Source organism: Somniosus microcephalus, chromosome 12 (assembly GCF_052327205.1).
Source record: "Somniosus microcephalus isolate GS21.2 chromosome 12, FLI_Smic_1.0, whole genome shotgun sequence".
Taxonomy (NCBI): domain Eukaryota; kingdom Metazoa; phylum Chordata; class Chondrichthyes; order Squaliformes; family Somniosidae; genus Somniosus; species Somniosus microcephalus.
The window spans coordinates 190,931,305-190,952,011 of NC_140998.1; the positions used below are offsets into that span (position 1 = coordinate 190,931,305).

Genomic DNA, 20,707 nt, shown 5'->3' on the forward strand with positions numbered 1-20,707 from the left:
TGAAGCTCAACGTAAGCTCAAGGAGGAGCACCTCGTCTTTCGATGAGGCACTTTACAGCCAACATTGAGTTCAACAATTTCAGATCATAACCTCTGCCCCCATTTTTTCCGACAACAGCTGTTGATGATTTTCTTATTCCCATTTACTCTTCTTCTAGACCCATCTTTTGTTCTTTTACTTGTCCCGTTACCATCTCCTTTTGCCTTGCACCATCATCCCTTTTGTCTTTGAATCTCTCCTGCCTTCCACCCTATCACAGACCTTCCCTTTTGTTCTTTCCTCCCCTCCCCCCTTTCCCTGTCTCTACACTTGCTTAAAACCTGTTATATCTCGAAAACTTTTTTCAGTTCTGACAAAAGGTCATCGACCTAAAACATTAATTCTGTTTCTCTCTCCACAGATGCTGCCTGACTGGCTGAGTATTTCGGGAATTTTCTGTTTTTATTGCAAATGAAGCTTGATTGCCTCAATTACAGAAGCATTTATTCCTACTCTTAATTTATCTTTAGAAGTTTAGTGAAATCCTTTAGTTTGAAGTTAGGGTCTTATGAAGGAAGTTGCAGTTTAATTTAGGACAGAAGGTAGACGGATGAAATTATTTTGTTATTTTTTTAAAATTTTAATGCAGAGTAAATAATAGCTCTACAACTTTTACAGTAATGACAAGAGACATGCACATTATTTAAAAACAGGGTTGCATAATTCCTGAAAATGGCTGCCAAGTGACTGATCAATGCGAATACTGCACAGGAGTGATAAAGCTATCTATCTATCTATCTATATATAAAATATATACACATATATATATATATAGATACAGGCTAAAAGTCATGACAAATGAATATTTATTCCAAGTCAAATAAGAAGTGGTGTAGATTTTTTCCCTGCCGAAGACATACTATCAATGAACACAATTACAAATGAACCTTTTTCTTTCCAATTTATGTGCATCTATATTTAGTTACTCAGAGGTACATATTGGATTCTTGTCATATTAACAGCTGGTGAGGGGAAAGATCACCACAAAGTTTACTGGTTAAAATAAATTGCTTGTTAAGTACTGAATTATTACAATCTTAAAAGTTTTGGCTAACCTTGTCCCTGAGACTTGGGTCATTAAACCACTCCAGCAATTTCTTCCCAACTTCCATTGGGTTCGATAAGAAGGTTCTGCAGGTTAAAAGAAAATCTTCTATATATGTGGGATCCACCACTGAGTGCACTTCCAGCAGGTGCATTGTTAACTGCTCAGGTGTTCCCTAATATAGTTCAATGGAACAGATCATTAGTAAAACTACATTTAATTAGAGCTGCAGAATAAACTTTTACATGAGAAATACAATGGGCATCATGAGCACTTTTTTTAGACCAGTGTTAGTTTCTGATGTATTTAAACATTCTGCTTACCTTTATGACTTTATCGCCTTTCCTGGTTCCAGTCCGATCCAACTCTCGGTGTTCTTTTACTACAGGTATAACAATCTCTCCCTCCTTCTCGACTTTCCGCATATTCTTTTCCACCTGGTTGAGGATTCGACAATAATCTTGGTGGGCTATGCACAGCAATTGCCAAGGAGCACAGAAAGTGTTACAGTATTAGGCATGTCTGGTGCAGAGTGCTAAGATATTATGCATTTACAGATTCAGGCCTAGAAATTGGGTATAGCCCCGCTTGGAGCGTTAGAATTGGCAAAGCGCAAAGTTTATAGCCAGACGCAACTTATCGCCACCTGGCGCGATATTGGGTTGCATCGCCCCTAAAGGTGATTGAGGCGCGAATTCAGGCGTTACACGGGACTCCTAAGGAGCAAAACTTCCGGCGCAACCCAATATCGGAGCGGACGGGCGCAGCGCAGGTGCTCTCAATTACTGATGACCACGAGACTTCCAGGCGCCGGCCAGCTCTTAAAGGGGTGGGTCAGTCAGCTTCAGTATCCACACTCTGCGCCTTGCAGGCCTCAGAATCGGCGCAGGCCCTTCTCTGGCGCTAAAATCTTGGACCAGATGGAGAAGGTGAGGCAGAGAGCAGAGCGCTTGACCAATGAGGCTCTGGAGCAATTGGTGGCCGCAGTGGAGCGCCGGCGAGATGTTCTCTACCCAGACAATGGCAGGAGGCCGAATCATAAGGACTACCGACGAGCTTGGAGGGATGTATGCCAGAGGGTCAACTCCAGCAGCATGGTGACCAGGAGCCCTGTCCAATGCAGAAAGAAATTCAACGACCTCACTCGGGTCGTGAGGGTGGGTGTTGTTTCTGCAAACTTCTGCATCCCTTCATTTGCACCTGACTTTATGACTACAGGGTGGCCTGTGCCCCATTGGCCATCTGCCAGCAAGCACCCATGGCCCTTTCTGGGCACACACATGCACTTTTGACTCAAGGCATCATGTAAGGGTTCTTGCACCATGTGGGGCATGAGATGATCACTCAGGGCATCATGTAAGGGCTCTTCCACCATGGGGGGCATGAGATGATCACTCAGGGCATCATGTAAGGGCTCCTCCACCATGGGGGGCATGAGATGATCATTCAGGGCATCAGGTAACATAACTTCCCCTCCTTTCTCCTGCAGTCCTAGCTGGCGAGGATTGGCAAAGACCAGCTTGGCACCGGTGGAGGACCTCCACAAGTGGTCACTCTGACGGATCTCGAGGAGAGAGTCCACCAGATTCTTGGAGGACGTCTGAGTGGTCCTGTAACCACTGCAGCTGCCGACCCCATTGTTGACAGCGATGGTAAGGTTCTCACCTTTTACAACTATCTCCTTCCACTTGTTCCCCCCACCAGCATGCTTTCTCACTGTGGACCCATGTCATAGCCTTGCCGCAATCTGGCATCCCTTGCTGCCAAGCTGTCCTTTTGCTAAAGCCACTCTTCCACATCCCTGCTTTCAGATGCTGCATCACCAGCTCGGGAGCCGGGCCCTCAAGCTGCCAGTGCCAGTGCCTCTGAAGGCTCAATGAGAAAATTACTGTCCAACAGAAGGTCAGCAACTCTCTCCAGCAACGATCAGAATGGCCAGCCCAAATGGCTGCAGCATTTATACTAGTGCTGTCCCCTTTAAATAGCGCCCCCCGAGTCCGAGAAGGGCCTGGGAACGTTCCATCCAACTGTCACTAATAGCGCCAGGCGGAAAGGTTGCGGGTGCCACCGAATATCTGGTCCGGGGCGCCAAAAAGGCGTTGCAGACTGAAATGACGTCATGATCTGCCTGCGCCCGCGGGCGCGCGCAAAGAGTTAGCGCCGGCGCTAAAAGGATACGCTATATTCACTGCGCCCGCCCGAAAATTGGGTAACGCCCCAATTCTCGGGCTCTTTAGGCGCTAATCGCTGGCGCTACCAACCGAATTTCTAGGCCTATATGTTTATATTAACAAATCATAAAATTTCTTTATTTCTCCTGTGGCAGTGCTCATGGTTAGATAGTGGCAATGGTATGTTTTCAGTTGTGTTTGCTGTAACATCTAGGGAATGGTAGCATAGTGGTAATGTCACTGGGCTAGTAATCCACAGCACTTCTAGATAATGATTCAGAGATGTGAGTTCAAATCCCACCATGGCAGCTGGGGAATTTAAATTCAGTTAATTAAATAAATCTGCAATAATTACAAGTATCAGTAATGGTAACAATCGGATTGTTGTAAAAACCCATCTGGTTCACTAATGTCCTTTAGGGAAGGAAATCTGCCGTCCTTACTTGTTCTGGCCTATATGTGATTCCAAACCCACAACAATGTGGATGACTCTGAACTGCCCCTGAAATGGCCGCAAATCACTCAGTTGTAACAAACTGCCCGAAACACAATCATAAAACTGAAACTGGACGGACCACCCAGCACGGATTACAGACATGGCAACGGCTGACCTGGCCCGACCGGCCCGGCCCCAGCGACCCGGCCCCGACCGACCCCGATCGACCCTGCAAAATCCTCAGCAACATCTGGGGACCTGTAGGGTGTGGCAGTGTTGTTTGGCACGTGCGCCCAGTCAGTTATGCCCCTGACTGTTTTGTGAGCGGTTCGAATCGCTCCCACGCCCCTGGGTTCTAGACACCGGACTTAGGTACAAGGCGGCGGTACAGAGAAGACTCCAGGAGACAGGTGGTTGGATGTAAACAAAAACCAAGATTTTATTGAAGAGGAAAAACTTGATACAATCTTATGGGAAAAATTACTAGTGTACACTTCTACAGGCAAAAATACAGAAGAAGAATAACTATAATTATACAGGGAATGGGGAACACACGGCACATCGAGGGAAAACAACTATCTTAACAATCCCCTTATCCTTATCCCACCTCCTATACCTAACTAGATTAAGCTATGACGGGTCAGAACCTCATGCTCACCAACCAAAAGGGTTGTTAGACTCAAAACAGCGGTTGGGTTCGGGGTTCGCTCTTGGTGCTCTCTGGAGCCTGCCGTCATCACGTGGCCTCCAGGTGCTGCAAGGGTGTTGTCCAGGTTCGAGTACCCCAAAGTTAAAGTCTCTGTTTGGGTACTTTACCTTGCAGGGATGATTCTTCGCCGCCAGCCGCCAGATTGAGTTGGTGTGCAGATATTCGAAGGTCGGCTGAGGCTAAAGGCCCGATAATTCGAAGCCTCCCCTCAGTTCATCTCCTCAGTTGGTCTTCTTCAGCCGGTCTTCCTCAGGTGGCCTTCCCTCCGGTGGTCTTCCCTCCTCCCCTCGTCGCGTCCCGCCTCGCCTGGCCTGAATTGTCCGTGTCCGCCCGACCCGGTGCCGGGGCTAGTTCCAGATGGAGTGGGAAAGGGCACGGGCAAAGGCCAGGGGGTAAGCACGGGACGAGGAAAGAGCGGCAGCCACGAGGGCGAGGGACCGAAGTGCAGCAGCACCAGCACACCAACCAACAAAGAACACACCACCGACCACACCAATTGCTACCCGGGGTCCTTCAATTATACCTTCATCGAAAACCCTTATCTGCGTGCCAAATCAGGTTAGTTCTTTGTTTTAATCTTGGCAGGCTATTTTAAATAATGGTAGCAATCCATACTAACTGTTTTTAGATGGCCGGTATTCGCATCTACCGGCCCGATAATTGACTTGTATTGTCCTGAAAGTTCCTTGAAGGGCCTGTCCGGCCTCGATGGCTCTGTTAATCTGTTTCCGATAATATATGTAGACTGCTTGATGGCCTTAACTATAGGCCTAAACTGAATTTAGATTTGTCTCCAATTCGGTCTAATGCATAATTCAGATTCCTGTCTGGTTCCAAAATACAAAGTCTCTCTTCACAGAAGCCTGCAGCTTTGGTTTCGATCCACAAGCTGTCTGCGTTGCAGAGTCCATTTTAAAATCTCACAGGCTTTCTGCCACAAGGCACAGACGCCATCTTGGGTACCCTTTTTGAATTAAAATGTCCACGCAGGGTCCCGTTTATTAATAACAGCCTTCGGGGAAATGCAGAAATGTTGCAAATCTTACAGACCTGTGCCAAAATTGGGAGAGTCTGTCCCACAGACTAGTCAAGCAACAGCCTGACATAGTCATAATCACAGAATCAATGTCCCAAACTCCTCCATCACCATCCCTGGATATGTCCTGTCCCACTGGCAGGACAGACCCACCAGGGGTGGTATACAGTCGGGAAGGAGTGGCCCTGGGAGTCCTCAACATTGACTCCGGACCCCATGAAGTCTCATGGGTTCAGGCCAAGCATGGGCAAGGAAACCTCCAGCTGATTACCACTTACCGCCCTCCCTCAGCTGATGAATCAGTACTCCTCCATGTTGAACGCCACTTGGAAGAAGCACAGAGAGTAGTAAGGGCACAGAATGTACTCTGGGTGGGGGACTTCAATGACAATCACCAAGAGTGGCTCAGTAGCACCACTACTGACCGAGTCCTGAAGGATAGAACTGCCAGTCTGGGCCTACGACAGGTGGTGAGAAAAACAACATGAGGGAAAAAACTACTTGACCTCGTCCTCACCTGTTGCAGATGCATCTGTCCATGACAGTATTGTTAACAGTGACCACCGCACAGCCATTGTGGAGACGAAGTCCCGTCTTCACACGGAGGGCACCCTCCATCGTGTTGTGTGGCACTACCACCGTGCTAAATGGGATAGATTCAGAACAGATCCAGCAGCAGCTCAAAACTGGGCATCCATGAGGCGCTGTGGGCCATCAGCAGCAGCAGAATTGTATTCCACCACAATTTGTAACCTCATGGCCCGGCATATCCCTCACTCTACCATTACCATCAAGCCAGGGGACCAACCCTGGTTCAATGAGGAGTGCAGAAGAGCATGCCAGGAGCAGCACCAGGCATACCTAAAAATGAGGTGCCAACCTGGGGAAGCTGCAACACAGGACTGCATGCTAAAAATCAGAAGCAGCATGATATAGACAGGGCTAAGCGATCCCACAAACAACGGATCAGGTCAAAGCTCTGCTGTCCTGCCACATCCAGTCGTGAATATGGTGGACCATTAAACAACTAACGGGAGTAGGAGGCTCCATGAATATCCCCATCCTCAATTATGGTGGAGCCCAGCACGTGAGTGCAAAAGACATGGCTGAAGCATTTGCAACCATCTTCAGCCAGAAGTGCCGAGTGGATGATCCATATCGGCGTCCTCCTGAGGTCCCCACCATCACAGAAGCCAGTCTTCAGCCAATTCGATTCACTCCACGTGTTATCAAGAAACAGCTGAGCGCACTGGATACAGCAAAGACTATGGGCCCCGACAACTTTCCGGCTAATGTGCTGAAGACTTATGCTCCAGAACTAGCCGTGCCTCTAGCCAAGCTGTTCCAGCTACAACACTGGCATCTATCCGACAATGTGGAAAACTGCCCAGGTATGTCATGTCCACAAAAAGCAGGACAAATCCAACCCGGCCAATTACCGCCCCATCAGTCTACTCTCAATCATCAGCAAATTGATGGAAGGTGTCGTCGACAGTGCTATCAAGCGGCACTTACTCACCAATAACCTGCTCACTGACGCCCAGTTTGGGTTCCGCCAGGACCACTCGGTTCCCGACCTCATTACAGCCTTTATCCAAACATGGACAAAGGAGCTGAATTCCAGAGGTCAGGTGAGAGTGACTGCACTTGACATCAGGGCAGCATTTGACCGAGTGTGGCATCAAGGAGCCCTAGTAAAACTGAAGTCAGTGGGAATCGGGGGCGGGGGGGGGGGGGGCGGGGGAACAGTCCACTGGCTGGAGTCATGCCTAGCACAAAGGAAGATGGTTGTGGTGGTTGAAGATCAATCACAACGTTCACCACACGGACTGCAGCGGTTGAAGAAGGCGGCTCACCACCACCTTCTCAAGGGCAAATATGGATGGGCAATAAAAGCTGGCCTTGCCAGTGATGCCCATATCCCATAAACAAATACATTTTTTTTAAAAACATCCCGAGAGGGGGTACAGCAGTACCTGTGGAGTAAGAAAGAACAAAAGGCGTCACTATTACAGGGTTGCCCTGTGATTTCAATGGACTTCTGGGTGTGACAGTATTAACTCAGGAATTTTAATAAATTATGGATGTATGTCTGAGTAGGAGTGAGCCTTTGGCTTAATGGTAGCATTCCTGCCTCTGAGTCAGAAGGTGAAGGATTCATGCCCCACTCCAGCCAGCCACGGGGAGCGAAGACCAGAGCACTGATCTGAATACTGAATTGACACCCAGCTTCCAATGGGTGCATGTGGCCCTCCAAACTACCCCCCCCCACCCAACATTGTAAAGTGTATGTGGGGCTCTTTAGCCTTGGTTGCAGCCCACCTAGGAGAAAGAAAAACTTGCATTTATATAGAATCATAGAATAGGTACAACACCGAAGGAGGCCATTCAGCCCGTGCCAGCTCTCTGCAAGAGCACTTCAGCTAGTCCCACTCACCCGCCCTTTCCCTGTAGCCCTGCACATTTTTTTCCTTCAGGTACTTATCCAATTCCCTTTTGAAAGCCACAATTGAGTCTGCCTCCACCACCCTTTCAGGCAGTGCATTCCACATCCTAACCACTCGCTGCGTAAAAAAGTTTTTCCTCATGTCGCCTTTGGTTCTTTTGCCAATCACCTTAAATCTGTGTCTTCTAGTTCTTGATCCTTCCGCCAATGGGAACAGTTTCTCTCTATCTACTGTGTAGACCACTCATGATTTTGAACACCTCTATCAAATCTCCTCTCAACCTTCTCTGCTCTAAGGAGAACAACCCCAGCTTCTCTTGTCTATCCACGTAACTGAAGTCCCTCATCCCTGGAATCATTCTCGTAAATCTTTTCTGCACTCTCTCTAAGGCCATATAACGCCTTTCACGACCTCAGGAGTCACAAAGCGCTTTACAGCCAATGAAGTATAGTCACTGATGTAATGTAGGAAACGCGGCAGCAATTTGCACACAGCAAGCACTCACAAACAGCAACGTGATAATGACCAAATCATCTTTTTCTAATTGATGTTGATTGAGTGATAAATATTGGTCAGTACACCGGGGAGAATTCCCCAGTGCCTCTTCAAAATAGTGCCATGGGATCTTTTACGTCCACCTGAGGGGTCAGTTTAACATCTTATCTGAAATATGGAACCTCTGACAGTGCAGCACTACCTCAGTACTGTACTGGAGTGTCAGCCTAGATTTTGGTGCTCAAATCTCTGGGGTGGGTCTTGAACCCACAACCTTCTGACTCAAAGGTGAAAGTGCTATCAACGTAGCCACGGCTGACATGGAAAGAACTCTGAAGATAAAAACTATGAAGATCACAACGAGAAACCACCTTAGCTACTCTTCTCCAGTAAGTGGCTCAAGAGACCTGCCCTAGGGAAGAACACAACAGATGGATGTTACAATATCCTACTATCACCAATGTTATGAACTTTATAATTCACAAGAACATAAGTAGGCCCTCAATATCAGTGTGGCAAAGCAGAAATAAGAAAATCTAGAGCAAGAAAAGGACTTTCAGCCAATCAAGCCCACTCCATCTACAGTCCATTTACAATTATTCCATCATGGACTTCTCTCCCACATCACCTGTTGATCCCCAGTTTAAGGAAGCACTAAATTTCTTTCCTGACTTCTCCTGACAGTTTTGTTAATTGTCTCTACAACTGTCAATCCTGCTTCTTCACAAATATCGATTCAGCTCCTTTTTAAATCTGCAAATTGCACTGAAATAAGCTATCTAATCTGAGAATTTCTTTGTTGTTGCTAATTTCTAGGGTTGTGAATTTTGTACTTGTGTCCTCCAGTCCAACACTAACTCTAAGTTAAATAGCAGTTTTTCTTCCACCTCACCTGTGCCTTTTGTTATTTTGAATACCTGTTTCATATCCCTCCTGTCTTTTTGCTAGTGACAATAAGTTAGTGCTTGAGTTTTACTTATGACTTAGTCCCTGGAGGCCTGCAATCCTTCTGACCATTCTTCACTGAATCCTTTCGAAAGCATTTCAGGTCTTTCTTTGACATAGAGTGGTTCAAAACTGCACATCATACTCCAGAGTTGCCCTCATCATTGATCATAATATACTTCAGAAGTAACCCAGCATCTGATCAGCTTTATTAGCCAAATGCCTCACACTAACCAGATGCTTTCAAAATATGATCAATATAAATATGACCACCCACCAATCATTTTCTTTTTTTAGTCTCTGCCATTGGGGACTCTTTCATTTTTTTTGGTATTGCCCATTTTAAGGGAAGGAACTTGGACAGATCCCATAGGGGAAAAGCTAATCTAGCCCTATGACTTCACTCACCTACTTAAAAAAGAACTCTTTACTGTGCATTTTTGAGCTATAGTTTGTGCTCGGGTGACTCTTAAAAGCCAACTGTCTGCCTTACTGTTCGAATTTAATTTGTTATTTTTGTTTTACAAATCAGCTTGGTGGGACCAGACCCTTCTTGAATTTTAGTGGTGTTCCCTTATCAGGGGAGACACTTGTGGGCTTTGGTTTGCCTGAACCCACAATTCCATTGGCCTAATGAAATCGAACCCTTTCAAGTTACAGGTGAGCCAGACCCAGCCTGAATTTTGGTCGTGTCGCGATGATTAAGGGGGGGCACTTACATAAATGGGAGTTGTTTTAGGCTTCTCTATCATCACAATTTTATTAACTCCTATCCCTAAACCCTACTGCTGTCATTTATTTTTTGTTTACTTTATTCTTAATGCTCTTTGCATCATAAATATTAAAAAATTCTTAATTGACCTTTCTGATAGTGTTATTAATTTCCTTTTTTTTGTTTGTCCTAGGCCTGCCTTACTAGTTTAAATCCTCCCCCACTGTTTCATTTACCCTTTCTGCAAAAATATTGGTACTCATCCAGTTTAGGTGACTCTCATCTTATCTCAAAAAGCCTCCTCCTGCCCCAAACTTGCCTCAATGTCCTAGGAATCTAAAACCCTCCCCTCTACACCATCTTTCTAATATCTAATAGCTCCTCCATTACTCATTCAGCATATGAGATGGCAAAGAAGCGTGAGATTACCACTCTCAACGACTTACACTTTAATCTGGAACCTAACTCTTCAAACTCCATCCTACATCTGTCCGACATCTCCATCCTACTCTTCCCTAAATCATTTTGATGGGCAATTTCTGGTTGGTTTCCCTGCCTTTCTAGAAATGTTTCCACCTGTTGCACTACATCTCTTACCCTGGCACCAGGGAGGACACATATCATTTGCGACCCCAGTCACAGTTGCTAATCTCTAATTATGGAATTTCCCACGACACAACTCATCCATTCTCATGGGTAGTGTTTCTCTTCTCATTGGTAATCGCTTACTTCACTGTGCAGTGATGTTGTGACGCATAAAAATAGAACATTTTAAAAAAGTGTACAAAGACCTGACAATTTCTAGGACTTTCCCCCCCAAAACTGAGAAACAAAAGTGAAGGGTAAAGATCAATAGTGCAGGTCACCAAGGCCAAAAAGAATTAAAAAGATGAAGTAAACCAGGAAGTAGCAACTGGGTGATGCCAAGCTCGAGTTTTAAAAGCCTACAGAATGTAGGTGGAGTGAAAGACTAAAGGTGTTCCACAGTTTTGAACTCCGAGGAAAATAATGAGTTAAAGTAGAAGATGGTGCGATTAATCTGGATTGAAACACAGGAGAAGTGTGTTCGACAGCATCTTTCCATTTTAAAAGGAACAAGCGATAAAGGAGCATAAATTATAATAGTGTTGATCAAATAAAGACAGAAGAGGCTCTGATGAAGAAAGGGAGTTCAGAAGCTAGATGTAAGAGAAGGAATGCCCATCAGAGGACAGGCTTTTTTTTTTGTTCTAGTAATGAATGCGAGATAGGCACAAGAGGAGCCTCCATACAGCGTATTCAAGTCTTGAACAGACATGGGCTTTATAAAAAGTGAAGAAAGGTCAAGACGAAAAGCAATGCTAGCCATGAATGAGGAAAGCCTCTACTCGGAGGCAGCTTTAAAAATGGAAGGGATGTGGAAGTTCCATTTGAGGTCAGGGAGACAGTGAGGCCAGGAATGTCAATATATGAAGAAAGACTAAGGCCACGATTTTGCAAATGGATGTGGCTTGGGAGCGGGTCAGCTGGTTTCCGGGTTCCAGTCCCGCCCCCAACTGTATCCGGCTAACGGACATGATTTTACGTCGATTGGCCTTGTTAAGCCCACCCTGCGGGCTTGCCAGCCAATTAAGAGGAAGCCAGTCAGATGATGTCATTTGATGATGCATCATCTGCCAGTTTTCTTAAAGGGACCATGCACAATTTTTCTTTGACAGCTCATTTTTCAGTGTTTGACAGCATTGAGCTGCTGCAAACACTGACAATCACTGTACAAAGGTGAGCTCTTGCACCCAGGCTTGCCAATGACTCCCTCCATAGGCTAGAACAGATGGCAGCTGCAAGTGGGGTTACAGAAGCGATCTGTCACTGGTGAGAGAGGTTCTCCCAATGAGGTGGGACTAGACAGCCAATTCAAAACTTGTTACCTACAGAAAAGTGTAAATGCATTAAAAATGATTTTCCCAACATTTTCTTACCTCTGAAACTCACCAGTGCACCATTGGATCCTTCACAACACTTCTGCAGCTGTCATCAATGCAGAAACATTACAGCACACTCACAACATGCCACACTTACCTGGCGTGGTGTCCGGACATCGGGGAACCCGAGGCAGAAGCAGCAAAATTGAAAAAGAGCCTGTTAACAAGTATCAAGTACCTGTTAACAGGAAGGTAAGTGGCTATAATCCTCTTCCCGCCACTAGGTGCCGGGTCCATGCGCAAATCGGGGACCTGACACTTGGGAAGATTGATTGGAGGCAGGTTGACAGCAGTCCCGCCTCCAATCCCGCACTCTGAGGACTGGCAAAATTCCGGCCTAAGAGTGGAGCTATCAAGGCAAGAGGTGTTAGCTGTTGGTTAAACTTGTGAAAGACATGAAAAAAATAATTGAAAAATAAAAGTACATACAGTAAATCAAGACATAGAATTAGCATTTAGGCTTAGATCATCTTCGGCTATGTTCACCAATTACTAAGGGCTGGATTTTGCGGGGGGTCAGCGGGCGTGATCAGTGATGGCTCGGGTGGGAAAGTGTTTTTTTCCCCAATGGGTCAGGACCCCGCTGTGAACCCGCCGCCACACGCCTTTCCCCAATGTCGGGTCTGTCAGCGCTGGGCAGACCCAACACGCAGCGGCGGGTTCGCAGCCAGGGACCCAATTCAGGTAATTAGTGGCTTGTTTAGAGCCACTTAAGAATGAATATCTGCTCACCTTCTGCATTTGACAACTCGTCCATGAGTCGTGGACCGTGTCTGTCAAGCTGAGGCAGGAGGTCAGTGGCCATTGAATCAGTTGTTGAGTTGAGAGATTCAAATGTATAGTAAAAGCTCCCACCTTACACAGATATCTTCCCTCAGCCACAAACTCTTCCTCACTGCATTTCCACAACAGATTCACTATGCTGCAAGTTTTTACACAAGTCTCCATCCAGTCTGACCTCATTACCTCTCTCACCATTGACAGATCACTTCTGTCATCTCTGCTTCACCTGCCATGTATTCCATCAGCATGGTTGCCCTTTATACCCTCTCACCTTGGTCCTCAGAATCCCACCACGATCAGCCCCAACATCAGCAGCACCAGGCACACCAGCAGCACCAACAACACCACCACCAACCTTCTCCGTAATCATCTGATGTTGCACAGGACAGAGGGCATCAGCACCCGACCACATTGCTGCCCGGCAGGCCAGGGATGGCCTCACCATGGCCAGATTTACTTCACTTGACACTTGTACACCCTGGCTGCCACATGATGCGCCAGGTTGGCACCACCCCACACCAACACCATAAAGCCTCCCTACAATGCCCAAGCCATTCCTTTTACACTCATCACCATTGCAGGGGGTACCGTTATGTCTCACCATTCACTGCAACTCACTAAGCCACTTCCAAAGGAGCACACAAATCTGTCTAAGAACACAAAGTGTTGAAAATAAAGGTTTCAATGTTTGACACCACATTAACAGAAACTTTACATGAACATTGCATAAAACACCCAAGTGCCTACCCTTGTGTGTTGTTAGTTGGTATCATTGCACTAGGATGAGGGTGAGTGTGAGAGGTGGCTAGTGAGATGGGGATGTGACAATGTAGGTAGAGAGGGATGGGTGGAGGTGCAAGGTAAGTTGGTGTGAGTAAGGAGTGATGGGAGGCACAGCAGGATAAGGTTGAGTGTGGCTTTTTGTGATCTAATAAGATCATTGAAGCGGCACTGCACCCAGGTCCTCCTGACCACGTCCCTGTTTGTGCCCTCCTCTGCAATGTGTTGATCTCCTGGGGAGGTTTCTACCACCCATGGGAAGGGAAGAGGACCTCCCTGCGTGCTGTGACTCTCTCCATAAGCATATGGAGGGAGTCATGGGAGAGCCTTGGTGTAGCCCTGCACCTCTGTGCAGTGATTGTCAGTGTTTGCAGCACCTCAATGCTGTAGAACACTGACAGCACAACGGCAAAATAAAGTTGGCCATGGTCCCTTTAAGGAAACCGGCTGATGACGCGTCATCAAATGAAGTCACCAGACCCGCTTCCTCTAATTGGCCGGGGAACGTGCTGGGCTGGCTTAACAAGCCCAATCAGGGGAAATTAATTTCAGAGGCCAGGATGGAGCCAGCAGCAGGGTCGGGACCCGCCACCGATGTCACCCGCCACGGTCTCGCTGAGGTTTGTAAAATCGCAGCCTAACTCTTTCTGGACATTAATGCACCACACAGACAGGAGAAAATAAACATATACTCGAAAAATACTTGGCAGCAAACTAATTAAATTGATATATACACATTGCATCACATCACACCACACACAGTTTAATCACTTTGCCCCCAACCCAAACTTAAAACCAGATTGTGTGTATTCTGGTATAGACCTGCACTACAAACTGTGTTAAGGAAATTCATTTTACATTTGGTTTTTGTATATTTGCTCGTGTGAGGATACACATTTCATAAAGGGCATATTGGAAGTACACACATGTGGACATCAGATGAAAACAGGATCAGGCTTGGCTGTGATATCCCCATGTTAAAATAGTCACTTTCCATTCACCGTCAAAGCTCACACATGAATAAATCACATACACTCCTTGAATGGTACTGAAATAGTTACGGATGAGGTTGAAAGAGGCCTAGGAGCCTTCATAGCCTCAATACTCAATGCAGAGCAGCAGTCAACAAAGCCAATAGAATGCTGAATTACATAGCTGAAATAGAAGAATATGTCAGAGGAAGATGTGATCCAACTGTACAATGCTCTGGTCAGACCACAACTTGAGTAGTGTGTCCATTTTGGTTGCCAAGAAACATAGAGACATTCAAGTATTGGAGGCAATGCAGCCAACAGCCACAAGGCCGATTCCTGGTGTCAGAGACTTGAGCTACGAGGAAAGATTGGAGCAATGTGGGCCTTTCAATCTGGAAATGAAACATCTAAGAGATGAACTTATGGAAGGATGTAACATAGTTAACAGTATGGAAAAACTAATTTCAGAAAACCACTTTGAAGCAAATTGCGTGAGTAAGACAAGTGGATACTGGTTCAAACTAGAAAAAGTACAGTTCAGTCTGATATCAGGAAGTTATTCTTCACTTCAAGAGTGATCAATACATGTAATGATCTTTCAAATAGAGTATTGGAGATGAAAACTCTGGAACTGTTTAATAACCAAATGGATGCTGTAATGGGGGAGGGCTTTAGGGTAGAAACATAGAAGATAGGGGCAGGAGTAGGCCATTCGGCCCCTCGAGCCTGCTCCGCCATTTAATGAGATCATGGCTGATCATCCAAATTTATCCTTGTTTTCAAATTTAGATCTCGTTGCCTATTCCCAATTTCATACTGACTCACCAATGTCATCATCTGTTCTGTCTATAGGATCTTTCGCCAGGCAGTCTCTGACAATGTCCATGCTCATCAGTGGATCTGATGGTTTCCCAATGTCCTCCTTGTTATCATCTTCAGCGTCTACTGGCAGGCCACTCAGGTCCATGTCCCCAGCTTCACTCTCTGTGGCTTTCGAAATAAAAAAATTGCATAAGATGATCATGATTAGCAATGATAGATACACAAGAACAGAAGTCTGCTTTATCATTTTGTTAGGTATGGCAGCATATCGTTTTAAATACAATTCCTTGCCCTTTCTCCATATCCCTTAATTCCATTACTTCCCAAGTACCTATTCGACTTTTAAAAACCTCGATTTTGCATCTATGGTCTTCTGTGGCAGTGTTTTCCACATTCTCACAACCCGTTGTTTGATGTTTGGCCTCGGTTCACTTAAATAATCTTTGCTCAAATTTAAGATTCTTTTCCCTTGTTCTGGATTCTCCTATTAAAGGTCAATCATTTCCTCTCTACCTATTGATTCTCTTCATTATTTTAAACACTGAGATCAAATCACCTTTAGCTGTATTCACCTCCAGGTAATATAACCCAAATGTAACTAGTCTCTCATTATAATTATTCCCTTCATGTAGATATCCTCATACATTAGGCAAAATCCCTAATTCATAAAAACTCAAAGTTTTAAAAGTTTCTGATTAGAAATAAATTAAAAAGACCCATTATCCAAAATTTGTGCCAATTCATCGCTTGTAGAAGGAGGTGGCTATAACTAAGCTCTCTGAAATATGTCAGGTGAGATTTTACTGGAGCTCATTATTTAAGTTAAAGGGGTAAAACTACCGGCCTCCTCCATAAAACATGTGATCAGGCATACTTACTGTTTGACATGTTCTTGCGGTAATTTTGCTATTTTACCTTAGGACATGAGTGAAGTATGCAAGCCAAACACTCTACCAGATGGTGCCTAAATGGTGAAGTTAAGAAAGGGTACAGTTAACGAGGGTTCAAACAAAGACCAGAAGAGGTGAGGCACCTAATATTCCGCTCTGGTACTGTTAGTAACAGGAATCAATTCTTTGTGCTTAGAGTCGCTCCATTGAAAACAGCTAGTGCCTTAACTTCAGACTGGCCTGCACACTCAGCTGATAGCATGCTCTTCCTGGATGTGATGGTTTAGGGTCAGTTCCCAGGTTGGGCCAAAGATGTGGACCTCATTACAATCAACAGAGCTCCTCTAGGATAGCTCTGAATCAACAATGTTATGAACCAGGCGAGCAGCAAGGCACATCTCCCAACAGTTAAAGCATTTGCTGCTTTTTAAAAATAGTAACATTTATCTTTTTTTTTAAGTACTAGGCATCGCTGTTGAAGAAAAATGAAGAAATTGGTATGGCCCTATCACTGTGAAATTACATAAAATTAAATACACCTACCATTAATTCAAACTTAATTCAAACTATCTGTTTATTAGAATTTTTTTCAAGCACAAAATGTCATGTGCAGTTTCATTTACATTGCTTAATTCAAATTACTAGCAAAAAACAAATCTGAATTAAGTGGAGTAGACAGTATAATATGATAAAATGTAAACATATACGTTTTCTTTATATTGTGTGGATTTTTGGACGTTTTGGGACATTTTACTATTTTGAAGGTGCTATATAAATTCAAGTTGCTGTTGTTATTGTTGATCTGTCATAACATTTCTCATGGGAAGTTGGAGGATATGTTTGATGAGGAGGATTATATGGTTTAATGCAGGATGTATTAATTGTGATGGTATAGTTAAAGTGTGGAACATTAATGTTTAAAAATAAAGAAATAAATGTGAGAGGGGGAACAGGATTTAAGAAACACAAATAACTGGATTAAAAAAACAAGCATTTGGAGTGGGAGCAAGAAAAAATTGTAAAACGTTGTTCCCTTCGAAGAAACTTGTGGATGAGTTTGACTGACAGACAAATAAAATGCTTCAAACACTGTACCCGGCTTATTGCTATCCACTCTGTTTGACCCCCTTGGCTCCAGGGATACACAGGAATTACCGCCCCCACCCCCCCAAAATTTTCAGGCACTGCTTGAGTGGGCACTGAGATTCATGGAAGATAGGAGCAGGAGTAGGCCATTCGGCCCCTCGAGCCTGTTCCACCATTTAATGAGATCATGGCTGATCATCCAAATTCAGTACCCTGTCCCTGCTTTCTCCCCATATCCCTTGATCCCTTTAGCCTTAAGAAATATATCTAACTCCTTCTTGAATATATTTAATGAATTGGCCTCAACTGCCTTGTGTGGTAGAGAATTCCACAGGTTCACCACTCTCTGGGTGAAGAAATTCCTCCTCATCTCAGTCCTAAATGGCTTACCCCTTACTCTTAGACTGTGACCCCTGGTTCTGGACTCCCCCACCATCGGGAACATCCTTCCTGCATCTAGTCTGTCTAGTTCTGTTAGAATTTTATAAGTTTCAATGAGATCCCCTCTCATTCTTCTAAACTCTAGCGAATATAAGCTTAATCGACCCAATCTCTCCTCATATGTCATTCCTGCCATCCCAGGTATCAGTCTGGTGAATCTTCGCTGCACTCTCTCCATGGCAAGAACATCCTTCCTCAGATAAGGCAACCAAAACTGCACACAATACTCAAGGTGTGGTCTCACCAAGGCCCTGTACAACTGCAGCAAGACATCCTTGCTCCTGTACTCGAATCCTCTCGCTATGAAGGCCAACATAAGTGGGCAGAGATTTGGCAGATGGAATACAATACTGGAAAGTGTGAGGTTATGCACTTTGGCAGGAAAAATCATAGAGCAAGTTATTATCTTAATGGCAAGAAACTGGAAAGTACTGTAGTACAAAGGGATCTGGGGGTCCTGGTGCATGAAACTCAAAAGGTTAGTATGCAGGTGCAGCAAGTGATCAAGAAGGCCAATGGAATGTTGGCTTTTATTGCTAGGGGGATGGAATATAAAAACAGGGAGGTATTGCTGCAGTTGTACAAGGTATTGGTGAGACCGCACCTGGAATACTGCATACAGTTTTGGTGTCCATACTTAAGAAAAGACATACTTGCTCTCGAGTCAGTACAAAGAAGGTTCACTCAGTTAATCCCGGGGATGAGGGGGTGGTCATATGAGGAGAGGTTGAGTAGATTGGGACTCTACTCATTGGAGTTCAGAAGAATGAGAGGCGATCTTATTGAAACATACAAGATTGTGAAGGGGTCGGATCGGGTGGATGCGGTGAGGATGTTCCCAATGATGGGTGAAACTAGAACTAGGGGGCATAATCTTAGAATAAAGGGCTGCTCTTTCAAAACTGAGATGAGGAGAAACTTCTTCACTCAGAGGGTGGTAGGTTTGTGGAATTTGCTGCCCCAGAAAGCTGTGGAAGCTACATCATTAAATAAATTTAAAACAGAAATAGATAGTTTCCTAGAAGTAAAGGGAATTAAGGGTTACGGGGAGCGGGCAGGAAATTGGACATGAGTCTAGGTTCGGAATGGTCATAGCCCTGTGGGTAGTGGAGTGGGCACAGGGGCCGTGTAGCCTGGTTCTGCTCCTACTGTGTTCTAATTCTGTGTTAGATTTCAGGAGATGGTTTTATTCCTGTTCCTGCCTGGGGTGGAGATCGCCTTTACAGAAGTTAAGTACTGTAGAAAATATAGGGACAGAGTGATCTCCTGGAAGAATTTCGATCGCTTAGATGGGTCGGAGAGGAATTTCCCAGATTTTTTTCTCCCAAATTGGCCATTGGGTCTTTTACCTGGTTTTTCGCCTCTCCCGGGAGATCACATGGGTTCGGGTGGATGGAGAGTGATAGAAGATTTGAGGTTAGGATCAGATCAGCCATGATCTTATTGAATGGTGGAGCAGGCTCGAGGGGCCGATTGGCCTACTCCTGCTCCTATTTCTTATGTTCTTATACCATTTGCCTTCTTAACCGCCTGCTGCACCTGCATGTGTCACCTTCAGCGACTGGTGCAGAAGGATACCCAGGTCTCATTGCACTTCCCCTTTTCCCAATCTATTGTCGTTCAGATAATAATCTGGATTGGACTTGGGCCCTGTGCCACAAGTAGCATTCACACTCTGCATATGTTGTTTAGAGCTGTTGTTTAGAGCTGTAAATTGGACTGGGCTTGTTTGCGGATTACCTTCTTCCCTGTAAGTAGAAATGCTTAACAGCATTGTAGATAATTCAAGTGAGAACCTGAAATACTCATGAGCTGCTGTTCTAACTTCAGGTACCTGTGTCTAAAACATCCAGGCATAATTTTGTTTTAAGCTTAACCAATTTGGCTATGACTAACCAGAGAAGCTTGAACTAGAGCTACCCTCTTAGGCAGTCTGCTTATGTATAATTTGTACCAGAAGTCCTTGAATAAAGTGTATGCACCTTTGAATATATCGACCACATGAATCCAAAACATTTCAACACAGTCTCAGAAGGTAAAGTCATAGACATTTTGCATGCCAGATTTTTTTAACATTATATAAAAACATGGAAAACCACTGGATATTCAGCAATAGGTTGTATTAATAGGGCCTCCTTCTGATATCATAGTATTCCGATACAAACTGTCAGGAGTTGCTGCCGCTGAAGCAGCCTCGGCAGAAATAATAATTTTAACAGCCCACATCGGAAGAGGGAGTTGAAAGCTTGAAAAGACTTGACACAGCAGAATCTCCATTAGGTCATAGGTCAACTAAGTTCCTCATTAGCTCAGTTGGTAAAAATGCTGAGTCACTAAGTCAGACCAACAGGAAGGTCCAGATTCAATTTCTGGTTTGTGGTGAGTTAGGGGATTTCAGCCAGGGCATCATAAGGGACGATACAATTGGCCTCAGTGCCTTTAGGCTGGAGAAGTGAAAAATATTAGCCTCGATCCCCAGTCCTGGTCATTATCCAGAGTCTCTTGCTAAAAAGTGCATGGTTGTGAATGTGGAGTGAAGACAGGATAAAGCTTCATTATGATGTCCCTATAGTTGAATAATCTGTTGACATTTACTATCTAGGGTCACATCAGGAATGGCTACTTGGACAAGATACTAGAGCACAGTTGGTGTTCATGGAACTATACTCCAACATAAGTCAGTGGCTTCAGAAGAGGACAGAAGGAAAAAATCTCACTATCTGGATCCACAACTGGGGAGAGAGTTAAAGGAAATGTTACTAGAGTCAAGAATATAAATGTACTGCAAAATAGTTGCCTGCGTCTGCCTTGACTACTCAGAGGTACATTCCCCTTCTTCCTCACCTGCTTCCTCATCATGTTTCAAGATAGAATAAGCACTGGTAGCTCAGGATAATAAACACTAAACCCCAGGTGAATTGACTTGGTTCTTCA

At 44.8% G+C, this 20,707-nt stretch overlaps 1 pseudogene across 1 annotated transcript in view; it reads right to left on the reverse strand.

The window, feature by feature from the left end:
• LOC147109798 (rap guanine nucleotide exchange factor 2-like) overlaps positions 1-15,501 on the reverse strand; it is a 97,258-nt pseudogene extending 81,757 nt beyond the window's left edge. Inside the window, exons 1-2 of the transcript XR_015080154.1 lie at positions 15,360-15,501; positions 1,409-1,554 (exon numbers count right to left, since the gene is read on the reverse strand). The product of XR_015080154.1 is annotated as a rap guanine nucleotide exchange factor 2-like (transcript). The remainder of the gene's footprint in view (positions 1-1,408; positions 1,555-15,359) is intronic.
• Positions 15,502-20,707: the final 5,206 nt, after the last annotated feature.